Source organism: Bombina bombina, chromosome 8 (genome assembly GCF_027579735.1).
Source record: "Bombina bombina isolate aBomBom1 chromosome 8, aBomBom1.pri, whole genome shotgun sequence".
NCBI lineage: Eukaryota > Metazoa > Chordata > Amphibia > Anura > Bombinatoridae > Bombina > Bombina bombina.
In genome coordinates, this window is record NC_069506.1 from 322082003 (window position 1) to 322095447 (window position 13445).

Consider the following 13445-nt stretch of genomic DNA (forward strand, 5'->3'; position numbering starts at 1 on the left):
GTTGGGACAGTCGACTGTTTACCATTGTGTAACATCAACTTTTCTACTGAAGACACCAGTTGGTTAAGTTTAGCAAGCACAATGTTCCCCCGTTCATCTATTATGCATGTCTTCAGCTGTGCAACTGTACAGGGCCTTCATTGTCTTATTTTGTGCTTTATAATGCACCACACATTCTCAATCAGAGACAGGTGAGGAATGCAGACAGGCCATGCTTACACCCACACTCTCCACTTACACATCCATGCGCTTGTAATCTGGGCAGAATGTGGTTTTGTGCTGTCCTACTGAAAAATGCAGGGACGACCCTTGAAAAGACGACATCTGGATGACAACAACATATGTTGCCCCAAAATGTGTGTATATATATATATATATATATATATATATATTTCTGCATTAATGGTGCCCTCATAGATGTGACACACTCCCATACCATGACAGATGCTGGCTTTTTTTTCTAAAAACGATTTGAAATGTTGACTTGTCGGACCACAAAACACGATTCCACTGTGCTACTGTCCATCTCAGACGAGACCGAGCCTAGAGAAGTTGGCGGCACTTCTGGCATAGTAAAGCCTTAACTTGCATCTGTGGATGCAACGACAAATGGTGTTAACTGACAAAGGTTTACCAAAGTATTCCAGGCTGAGTCCATGTCAGGATACCCATTACAGACTCATAACGGTTTTTGAGATGGTGACATCTGAGGGATTGGAGATCACATGCATTCAGAAGTGGTTTTCGGCCTTGCCCTTTAAGCACCGAGATTTGATCAAATAACTTGAATCTTTTAATTAAATTGTGCACTGTAGAAAGTGAAATGCCCAAAATCCTACTGATTTGTCTTGGGGGGATTCTCAAAGTATTGGATTATTCGCTGACCCATCTGCTGGCAGATTGGCGAACCTCGACCCATCCATAATCTTGAAGGACTAGGCATTTTTGGAGGCTCCTTATATACTATAATTACACGATTGCCTCACCTGTTTCACATGACCTTCTTATTTCAACTTGTCACATCTCTATTTTTCCTAAACTGGCCCGTTGCAACTTTTTTTCAACGTGTTGCAGTCATCAGATTTGAAATGAGGGTATATTTTCAAAAATACATTAAATACAGAAAGTAAAACATAAAATAATGTGTTAATAATGTGTTTTCAATATAGTACAGGGTGAATTTAATTTTCAAATGACTTTTTTTGTTTTTGCATTCTCCATACTGTCCCAACTTTTTTGGAATTGAAGTTGTACAGGGAGTGCAGAATTATTAGGCAAATGAGTATTTTGACCACATCATCCTCTTTATGCATGTTGTCTTACTCCAAGCTGTATAGGCTCGAAAGCCTACTACCAATTAAGCATATTAGGTGATGTGCATCTCTGTAATGAGAAGGGGTGTGGTCTAATGACATCAACACCCTATATCAGGTGTGCATAATTATTAGGCAACTTCCTTTCCTTTGGCAAAATGGGTCAAAAGAAGGACTTGACAGGCTCAGAAAAGTCAAAAATAGTGAGATATCTTGCAGTGGGATGCAGCACTCTTAAAATTGCAAAGCTTCTGAAGCGTGATCATCGAACAATCAAGCGTTTCATTCAAAATAGTCAACAGGGTCGCAAGAAGCGTGTGGAAAAACCAAGGCGCAAAATAACTGCCCATGAACTGAGAAAAGTCAAGCGTGCAGCTGCCAAGATGCCACTTGCCACCAGTTTGGCCATATTTCAGAGCTGCAACATCACTGGAGTGCCCAAAAGCACAAGGTGTGCAATACTCAGAGACATGGCCAAGGTAAGAAAGGCTGAAAGACGACCACCACTGAACAAGACACACAAGCTGAAACGTCAAGACTGGGCCAAGAAATATCTCAAGACTGATTTTTCTAAGGTTTTATGGACTGATGAAATGAGAGTGAGTCTTGATGGGCCAGATGGATGGGCCCGTGGCTGGATTGGTAAAGGGCAGAGAGCTCCAGTCCGACTCAGACGCCAGCAAGGTGGAGGTGGAGTACTGGTTTGGGCTGGTATCATCAAAGATGAGCTTGTGGGGCCTTTTTGGGTTGAGGATGGAGTCAAGCTCAACTCCCAGTCCTACTGCCAGTTTCTGGAAGACACCTTCTTCAAGCAGTGGTACAGGAAGAAGTCTGCATCCTTCAAGAAAAACATGATTTTCATGCAGGACAATGCTCCATCACACGCGTCCAAGTACTCCACAGCGTGGCTGGCAAGAAAGGGTATAAAAGAAGAAAATCTAATGACATGGCCTCCTTGTTCACCTGATCTGAACCCCATTGAGAACCTGTGGTCCATCATCAAATGTGAGATTTACAAGGAGGGAAAACAGTACACCTCTCTGAACAGTGTCTGGGAGGCTGTGGTTGCTGCTGCACGCAATGTTGATGGTGAACAGATCAAAACACTGACAGAATCCATGGATGGCAGGCTTTTGAGTGTCCTTGCAAAGAAAGGTGGCTATATTGGTCACTGATTTGTTTTTGTTTTGTTTTTGAATGTCAGAAATGTATATTTGTGAATGTTGAGATGTTATATTGGTTTCACTGGTAAAAATAAATAATTGAAATGGGTATATATTTGTTTTTTGTTGCCTAATAATTATGCACAGTAATAGTCACCTGCACACACAGATATCCCCCTAAAATAGCTATAACTAAAAACAAACTAAAAACTACTTCCAAAACTATTCAGCTTTGATATTAATGATTTTTTTGTGTTAATTGAGAACATGGTTGTTGTTCAATAATAAAATTAATCCTCAAAAATACAACTTGCCTAATAATTCTGCACTCCCTGTATATATGTATTCATATATATTTATGTATTTATTTGTGTATATATGTATTAACAGACTTATATACACAAAACACATAAATATATATGTACACATATATAGACATATATATATATATATATATATATATATATATATATATATATATATAAGTGCATTAGAGCTCTTTGCCATTAAGTACATGATAAAACATTTATGTAATATTCATATTTAATAAAGATTTTAACTATATATTTACTGTAAATATTTCACATTTGCAAATGCTAATATGATACGATTTCTATGGGGAATGCGAAAATGCTTTGGTGATTGCGCGATCTAGGGTGTAAGGTTTTTTTTCAACTTTTTCTTCTCCATTGATTTCTATTGGGGAATACATGCACGCGCATGTGTAAACTTAAGTTAGGTTTTTTGCGCTATTCGTGTTACCGATAGCGCAAATTTTTTTTTTGGAACTTGTAATACTAGCGCAACCTGACTAGTGCAAAAAGCTTAACTTTAGCTGAGTTTTCGCAATCGCAAAAAAAAAAATACTGCGCCACTTGTCGTCTAGCCCAATGTGTATTAACAAATTTTATCTGTGATAAAAATATGTTGCAAGCCCTTTAGGGAATGCTTACTATCATATAACAAGTGAATCTTACAAGAGTAATCAGCAATGGTATTCTTCTTGCAATTTATACTCAATGATGGTGCAATGTATCATGTATAAAAAACAATCAATAGGCTATCACTTTTTCTATTGGCTAAAATATGATATTTAAGTGTCCCCAGTAGGGCAGGTAATGATCTCTGATTAAGCGCATGTACGGATGTGCGAAACGCGTCAGTCTATAGGAGCGGACCATTAAATTGTTTGTTTCACACAGAATAAATTGTTGGTTTCAACTGGAAGCAAGGACTCAGTCTTTTCTCTTGCACATAATACAGGATTAATAAGATTAGTGATGAAGCAGGAACTATTTTGGGCAAGCTTTAAAAGCCTTTATAATAAAATGTACAGTCTTGCAGATCAGGAAGTTTATGTGAAGCAATAAGGGATTTTTTATATATAATTTGATTCACCTAGAATATCAGAGAGCAAGAAAGATCATTTAAAGAGGTCTATGGCTGTAAGGTTGTAAAGGCTATTAAAGGGTTAAAACTCAGACAATTCTATAATCATTTTTCATGTGGTTAGATTATTAGATATTTAGGAATAAAAAAAAAAAACCTTACTGGTTGAGGAAAGATCATGTAAATGGCATTCATAGTTTATAGTTTTATAGATTATAGTTTAAAGATGATTTTATAGATTATAGTTTAAAGCCGTATTAAGTTGCGCATATTCCAGTTGTATATATTTGCTCATGCCTCCCATATATGGAAATTACTAAAGTTAGAGGCTATCTGATGATAGGGGAGGTGGCTACGCACATATGCCTTTTGTCATTGGCTCACTGAATGTGTTCAGCTAGCTCTCAGTAGTGCATTGTTGCCTTAGAACGGACCTTAGCTATGTCTTTAACATCTTTGCATGAGTTAAAGGGATGATAAATCTTAGTGTTTGTAAAATGCTAGGATTTACTATTGGAACAAATAAAGGGGACATTCAGTCATAAAGTATAAAAAAAAATCATGCTGAAATTTCCTTTATTTGTTTGAAGCGTTCACTGTGCTAAGCTGCTTAGGCAACCCACGGCAGAACGCTATTTTGCTTTGAGGTGATGTTTTCACCTCTTAGCAAATAGCCATGCGGTCCAACTGGCGCCAAGCCGGGTAGCCCACATGGCTATTGGCTAAGAGGTGGAAACATCACCTCTCAGCAAAATAGCGTTCTGCCGTGGGCTGCCTGAGGAGCTCAGTGTGGCGGACGCTTCAAGCAAATAAAGGAACTTTCAGCAAGAAGTATTTTATACTTCATGACTGAAATCCCCTTTATTTGTTCCACAAACGCTAGGATTTATCATCCCTTTAAACACATACACATTAGTCACAATTAGCTGAGGCCTTTTCAGTTCTTTTACTGGCTGAAAAAGCAAGTTTCCAATTCGACTTGATCACAATAGCACATATTTTACTCTTTCCCACACTTGCAAATGTGTTATCAGATCCTTTCTAAAAGCCCTATTTCTCCTATGGGGCCAAAAAGTCCTTGACAATTACAAGCACACTTGATAAGTCCTCTAAAGAGCATTTTTTTTTTAAAAAGTTTTAAATTTCTTTTATTGAAAAGTCAAGTACCTTACAGAAAAAGGATAAGGTTACTCTATATTGCGAAACAGAAAACAGTGTACAATTCGGTTATAACCATATAATATATAAGTCCATTCAGGCCTCCGCTCCCCGCCTTAGAAATGTTGAGGTCCAATAGTCCAATATGGGCAAAGGGCTTGCCCAGTACGCCCCATTACGGATGTTCATGTTTTGGGAGTCTATATTTTGTGGAGGTGTAGGCTAGGGGGAGCGGATGCATGGTACCTTGAGATCTTTAAATACAGAAGTTAATGTATTAATGTTCAATACTAGTAGCGGTAAGGATCATGGTGAGTGAAACCTTGCTAAATCTTCAGTGTGATGAGGCTTTGTTAACATACTTATACATCTCTTCACCCAGTCCAACCTATTATTGTTGTCGGGTGCAGGCGGGCAGGGATTATGGGGATGTGCGGATAGGAGGAAGTATGGGTTAGGTGTGGGATAGGGGTTTGATGTTTTTTTGTGAAATGGGTTACTGCATTCCCAGGTCTTTTAATCAGTCTGTGCGGTTTTGGAGGCATTCCATCTCATAAGCATTAGTTCATGTGTACCTATCTTCCCTATCCTAAGGAAATGGTATCTTTCCAGTGCTAAAAATGCGTTTACTTGGTCCATCCATTTTTTTTTTTTTTATTTATTTATTTATTTTTTATTTTTTTTATTGAGGTTCTTTTTCAAACAAACAATTGGTGATTGTCAATACATAATGTAAAGAAAAATAAATTGTTACAGTGCAGGTTGCCAAAAGAAATCGCACAATTACACAATACAAACAAATGACAAATTACACGTTAAATATAGACCTTAAGCTCTATTCAAACAATACACCCACCATACGATTTATGCGGCCACTCTTGGACCACAAGGATGCTATAAACATAATGTAAGGCAGGTCGACAGTTGTGTGACAGGGCCACTCATGGACCCCAAATGAAGAACCTCTTTTTTTTTTACTTATTGAGACTATAGTTAGTAAGATATGTAATGAAACTATTATGATTAGGAAAAACACAAGTTTGTCCCGCATTCCTATTTGTCAATTAAGAATTAGGTAATAGCATAATACTCCCTAACAGGAGATGAAAAGTTTGTTCAGGAGATGCCCTCATAAAGCAGATAGTATAACTGAAGCGCAAATACATTCAGTAATGGATTGAGGAGAGCAAGCTTCATACTGCAAGCCCTCTAAAGGTATATGGAGGACCATTGTTATGACCATATTGTGTGAGATAGTGTGCGCTTAAACCTTCTAGGGGAAAAATACTTCAGGTCCTTCACAAAGACTTCAAAATGTAAGCTTCAGCTTAAAACTTAAAACAGGGGACTAAGTGAGTTAACAGGCAGCAACAAGGGGGTAACTCCAGCTAAGTAAGAGGTGCATAGTAATAGGGAGTAGGCTACAGCATCAAGGTAGGTAGTAATAAATTCTCATTAATTTCCATAAGCTAGCTAGTGAGAGTTCTGTACAGGTTAACTTAGTAATACAGTTTATAAATCTAAAACCTCTATCCTAATGGCAAGACACCTACATATGCAGAATTCGAACTTTTTACAGTCCATATGATAGCTAGGACAAAAACACATATATATCAAAGGGTACAGAGCTAGTAAAGGTTGTAAAACTTAATCTAAATGAGAATGTTCCCTCTCACTGAAAAATAGCATGCATGGCAGTGCAGAAATAGTATATTGTGGATAGTGGTGCCAGAGCAGGACCCGCCTGCATAAAACTCCATGCCGGTATTTCTGTGGGTGTCTTATATCACTGACATGCAGTAACAGTACATATTAACATATGCGTGTACCATGCAACAGCAATATATAGTTATTTATCTTGTCAGGGGAGCATCTATACAGGATATATAGGGAAAGCTTAAAGATAATGTACAGTAACACAGCTTATGTACAAAAACATTACAATCCTAGCAATAATGTTAGGTATCCAAAGGGTTTGCTACACATATGAAAGGAGTAAGCCATCCTTATGCTAGGATGCAAGCTTTAGGCAGTTTGCCTGCTATGGGCTGAGAATCAGTAAGTTTTAGCTCAGTAAAGTGCCTACCATAAACTAAGGGCCAAGATAGTACTGTTCAGTAACCCCATAATCACCCCTTATCGATATGCGACTAAGTCCAGCAAAGCTCACCCCTTGCCACTGAGATTACATTGCCTGAGTCCCACTGTAGAGGCAAGAAAGTCTTTTATGGAAATGTGTGGAAAATTGAGTACTCTGTCTGACTCGAAGTTGCAGCTGATGAAGCTAATCACCGGAATCCAGAGTCCCACAGAATAGGCCTTAAGGCCCAGATGCACGGAACAGTCTGGCCTCCCGGGTCCCACATAAGATGTAGTGGGGTGATGCAAAGAAACAGGTGAGTCTCCAGCAAAGCTTGTTGCTGCCGTTTTATACCCCGGGACAACAAACGGAATATTGTCAGCACTGGAATAGATAGTCCTTGGTCTCCGCAATTACGATTCCTTTTCTGGTGGGCTAACTTTGCAGAGCTGCGCCTTTCATCTCCTCTGTTCAGCGATAATTCAGACCAGGACACCTCCCGGTTAATAGCGCAGATCTGGGGCGGTCTATTAGAACACTGTAAGGCGATCCTCTCCTCTGTCTCCTTCACCGGCCCAGGCTGCGCTACCATTACTGTAAAGCTAAGGTTCCGATCTCCCAATGATGTTTCGGGGGCAGAGTGTGGACGCTGGGGCCCCAAAGCAATGCCACCTCTGTCCTCCCCTTTGCTACAGTTAGGTTGTATGAGTGATCGGCTCAGGCAGGTTCCGTTGTGGTTGGTCATTGTATAGAGGTTTTCCGCCAAGGCAGCGTGGTGGGAAGCAAGTAAGCTGCGTAGCTCATCTAGAAAATTGAAGGGAATCTCCATGTAAAATGTATAGTAGTAGAGATTAGTCAGGAATGAGGGGATGACTCTTTAAATTATTGCTTGTTGAAGAGGGTATATGCAGTGTCTTGCGGGATATCGCTGCTTCTTAATGACAGGGCTAGCTAGTAACCTGCCGGGGGGTAAAGATGATAGGCCGCAACCTTTGGAATACTCCGGCGTGCTAGATATTGCCTCAAATCCAAAAAAAGTAGTATGTTGGCAAAGAGCTTGCTATGCTATGAAGCCTTGTTCACAATGTGAAATCAATGAGATAGTTTAGTATGCTTTTTGCATAGTTTTGTGGCAGAAGGTAGTGGAGCTGTAAATCTTGCGACCTGTCATGGCCGCCACCCGGAAGTTCCCCCCAGCGTGGGTATATTTTGTGTTTTCCACCTCTGTGGAATTAAAATTTTGGTGCTGCTTATCATTATGTACAGTAGGGATATTTTAATGTCGTCTTTGAGGTTTGGTAAGTTGTGTAAGAGCAGAATGTGCGGGTCCCTTGGGATATGTGAAGAAAGTGTTTTGTTCATGTGTGTTATAACCTGGTTCCAGACGGAATCTAATCTGAGGCATGCCCACCATATATGTAGAAGGTCGGCAGTCTCACCACAGTTTCGCCAGCACTTGTTGCCCACAAATGTTTGAAAATGTTGTGCAATCTCTGTGGTGTGAGGTACGACCTGGACAAGAACTTATAGTTAATTTCCTGGATCCTTCCCGAAACCGAAGCTCTTTTGTGGTGTCTGAATGCTTTTCCCCAATCTTTGTTATCTATTTCAATGCCCAGGTCTCTGTACCATTTATGACAGTATGCAGGAAGGTCATCTGGCCCTGTTTTCGATAGAATCCTGTATATGGAGGAGATTGTGTGACGCTGTGTAAAAGGTAATGCACACAGAGATTCAAACGCTGTGAGAGGTCTAACGAGGTTGCTTTTTTGTTTATGGGAACCAAAATAATGAGATAGTTGTGTATAGGTGTACCAGGAAGAGGAGAACCAGGGCTCTCTTTCACTAAGTTCTTGTCTTGTACTGAGTTTTCCGTTCTCGGTAATGTTTTTCCAGGTGTGTGTCAGGAGTTTAGGAGCATAATGTGGAATGTTTTGGATAGGGGGGAGGAAAGGAAGCTCAGGGTTGAAAATTAATGGAGTCAATGGGGATGGTTTGGATGTGACATGAGTGCTGGTTGCTGCTAGTTTGTCCCATTGAGAAAAGAACTCCAAGAGGAGAGGGTAGCTATGTATCACATTGGGTCTGTCAGCAGCCTGAAGCCAACTCAGCCAGCCCAAGTTAGGTACATTAAGTATCTCTCTGTCGAAATGTAGCCATTGTTTGCGATTGGAATTATGGCACCAGTCTATAAGTCTTTGTATAATTGTTGTTAGTCTATAGCTCTCCAGATTTGGTACGCCCAGCCCACCCCTGTCTCTAGCCATATATAAGGTCTTTCTAGGGATTCTCAGCTTGATAGGGCCCCATATGAAATGTTCTGTGCTTCCTTGCATTTGTGCTATGTAATTTTTGGGTAAAGGGATTGGCAGGGCTTGCAATAGGTAAAGAACCCTAGGCAGTATGTTCGTTTTTACTACATGAATTCTACCAATCCACAAAAGTGGTTTATTTTTCCAGCAGGAAAGATCCCTAATGATATTTGTTTGTAGCAGTTTGTAATTTGCCGAGAACAGGGCCTGCACATCTGTGGTTAGATACATACCCAAATGCTTTAATTGTGTAGTCTGGATATGGAGGGGGCATGATTCCCTCAGATCCTCATGATGTGGGCTGGGGTGTTTATGTTTAATATTTCTGACTTGTTCAGGTTTAGATGAAAATTATAATATTGACCATATTCTTTAAATTCTTCCATCAGAGGGGGTAACAATTTTTCTAAGTCTGTGATAGTAAGGAGGATATCGTCCACATACATCGCCAGCTTGTATTCTGCATGTGCTGTGTGGATGCCTTTTGTGAAAGGGTTTAATCTAATTTTATGTGCTAGTATTTCAATTGATAGTGCACATAGGATGGGTGATAATGGGCACCCTTGGCGGGTGCCATTTCTAATGTTAAAGGGTTCTGACAGGATCATATTAACTTTAATTCTAGCCTTAGGTTCAGAATATAGGGAAAAGATTTTGTCTATGAATATCTGGCCAATATTGAATTTGGACAGGGCAGTCTTGAGAAAATCCCAGTCCACCCTGTCAAAAGCTTTTTCAGCGTCGGAGGAAATAAGAGAAAATGGGATATGGTTGGTTTGGGCATATGCTACGAGCTGTGTAACCTTCAGGGTATTGTCCCTAGCTTCTCTATTGGGAATAAAGCCCACTTGGTCTGATGATATAATTTGTTTAAGTAATGGGTTCAGCCTATCAGCTAAAATGTTGGCAAAAATTTTGATGTCCGTATTTAGGAGGGAGATAGGACGAAAATTCTGTGGAGCATTTTTTTTTTTTTTCCGGTTTTGGTAACACGGTAATGTGGGCTTCCAGCATGGATTTTGGGAAGCCTCCACCTCCTTTCAAGGCATTGAATGTTTTGTGTAGCTTAGGAGCTAGGATATGAGAATATTTGTTGTAGTATTTAGTACTAAACCCATCTGGGCCTGGGCTCTTTCCTGTAGGTAAGTTTTTAATGGCTGTTGTTATTTCTTTGATCTCAATAGGGGAATCTAATTTATGAGATTATTCCTCCGTTAGACTGGGTACATCTACATTCTCTAAATATCTGGTCAACTTGTCTCTTTTAATTTCTTTTGCGTGTGATTGGGAGGGAATCCCGGTCAAGTCATAAAGCGATGCGTAATACGTGTGGAAGATATCTGCTATGGCTAGGCTATCCTTTTTCTCCACCCCTTCTTTGTTTTTAACTGTGTATATGTGTGATTTGAGTTGTTTCCTACGAATTGTGCTAGCTAAAAGTTTGCCCGATCTATTCCCCTGTTCAAAGTATTTTTGCTGGAGGGTGAACGCTTGTTTCTGGTACTCATGTTGCATGTACTCATTTAGTTCCGCCCTAGTTGCTTTTAACTCGGTCAGTAGTATGTCATTGTCTGGGGAATGTTTATGCCTGCGTTGTTTAGTAAGGTTGGCTTTGTGTTTTATGAGCTCTCCTCTCAGGACGCACTTATGTGCCTCCCATATATTGGAGTAGGGAGTGTCAGTCTCGTCATTATGGAGAAAATATTTCCCCTAATCGTTTTTTCTATTTCTTGGTTAACAATCGGGTGGTCTAAAAGGGTATCATCCAGTTTCCATTGGAAAGGGGCTACTGGTTTTTCAGGCCAATTGACTGTGCAGGAGACAGGTGCATGGTCTGACCATGTGATTGGGTTTATGCGAACACATTTAACCAAGGACAGTGTAAGTGCATCAGTTAACACATAATCGATGCGTGAGTAGGAATTATGTGTGTGTGAGTAAAAAGTGCAGTCAGATGTAGTGGGGTGAAATGTGCGCCAGACGTCATGGAGAGCTAGAGTGTAAAGTTGATTATTGATACTTTTAATATCCTGTTTTGAGATGTGTGAACAGCCTCCATACTTGTCTATGCTTGGGTCTAATGGGATATTTAGGTCGCCCCCAACAAGTAGCATGCCCTTTTTGTGGTCAAAAATTTTGCTAGATAAATGTTGCATAAAGGCCTTTTGTGCCTTTCTGACAGTCCCGTCAGAATCAAGATCCTGCCATCAGAGTCCTGTTCTAGCTGCAATTTTTGGAAAGGTATATCTCTCCTGAAGAGAATGCCCACTCCACTTCTTTTTGTTGGACCGGAGGCGAAAAATGCTGTAGGATATTTGTGATGGAGCCATTGCGGCTCCTTACCTTTTTTAAAATGTGTTTCTTGGAGGAGTATGATTGCGCAATTTTGTTTGTGTAAGTCTGTGAGCACTATACTTCTTTTTTGTGGGGTGTTAAAGCCCTTGACATTGATAGTAGTGAAGGTGATAGATTGAGCTCTGTCTGTAGCAGGCTTTTTATGGGCCAGGATCTGCAATGTGAGTATGATACAAATAAATGTTCAGGTGGGGTATAGTGTGTACATGACGGTCATGCCTAGCATATTAACAGGGGAGAGGGGAAAGGAAGAAGGGTGTGATGAGTGGATAAGGGGATAGAGTGCCGCCCGCACCCGATTCAGCTGTCAAACTCAAACAAGTAAAGTTCAAATACAATGTAGCGCTGTAACTGTAGCATAGAGTATGGAAGGCCCTTCCACCTCTCGGCGAAAGACCTTTAGTTAACAGGTTCAACTGGGATAAAAAGGTACAAAAACAACAAGGTAACAATTAAGTCGCTAACAATAAGTTGTGGGGAATGAGATCTTGTGTTGCCTATCTGGTCGGTAATCTAGTACTATGTGGTCGTTTAATATGATAATAAGTTTTATTTTAAATGTATCCATTCACCAACATAGGGGGGAGGGGGTCGTGAGTATCGTGGTGAGAATACTGTATATGAAAATAGAGGCAAGTCGGAGCGGTGGTCTTGGCTTGTCCTGATGTTTCCTATGTGTGCATTGTGTAGTACCCTTAAGCTAGGCTGCGGGGTTTCTGTCAGAGTCTTTATGGGGTAGTCTGTGCTAATACTTGGGATTAATATATGTTTTGAGGTTTTGTTTCTAGGTTGCGTGTTGCAGTTATTGGGTCATTTGTCATTCCTATCACTCTGTGTCCTGTAGGATTAAAATAGTGCTTAAGGGGTTGTTGGCTAGGTGTCGTGGTTGACTGTAGTCTTCTTGATATATAGATAATAAGGCATATAGTCACTCAGTTTGGGAACACATGTGTCCCCTTATTTAATAAAGGGAGAAGTCAGAACATAGCAAAACATTAACATAACAGGTGAGACATATAACAATATAAACAGGTTAAACCAACACATCACAGTCTACTCATCTGTCTGCTGCCAGCTCTTGTCTATCCCGTAGGGTTGACCCACTATTTAAATAATGTCCTCTCTTAAAGTTCTCCCGGGGGTCCAAAAGGGTGAGTTTCCTCTATAAACAGTAGCAAAGATAGTGCAAGTGCCAATTCTGTCCAGCAGGTATCAAAGTACAGAGCACTCCGTCTAACTTCCATTGGATTATTTTTCTCCCGCCGGTTCTTATCCTGATAGGTCCACTGACCATCGATTGGAGTTGATCCTTACGTCAGGGGTTATCTCTTCCTCTTGATTGGAGTTTTCAGGATGGTGCAGGATGTTATCTTGAGATGTTCGGGTCTGAGATGATGACCCTGGGCTTGGACTCCTGTTCTGTGTGATGCCCATCGCTTTGTAAAAGCCTGGAAGGTCCTGTTCTGTTCTGTAGACAGCCGTTTGTCCATTATGGTTGGCTATTATACTAAGGGGAAACCCCCAGTGGTATGATATTTTGTGGGTTCTGAGTGCTTCTGTTATGTGTCTAAGTTCTCTTTGTTTCTGCAATGTTGCGGGCCATAGGTCTGAGAAGATCTGTAGTGGTATACCCGCATGTGTTAGTGGAGATTTATTTCTAGCCCCTCTAGTGATA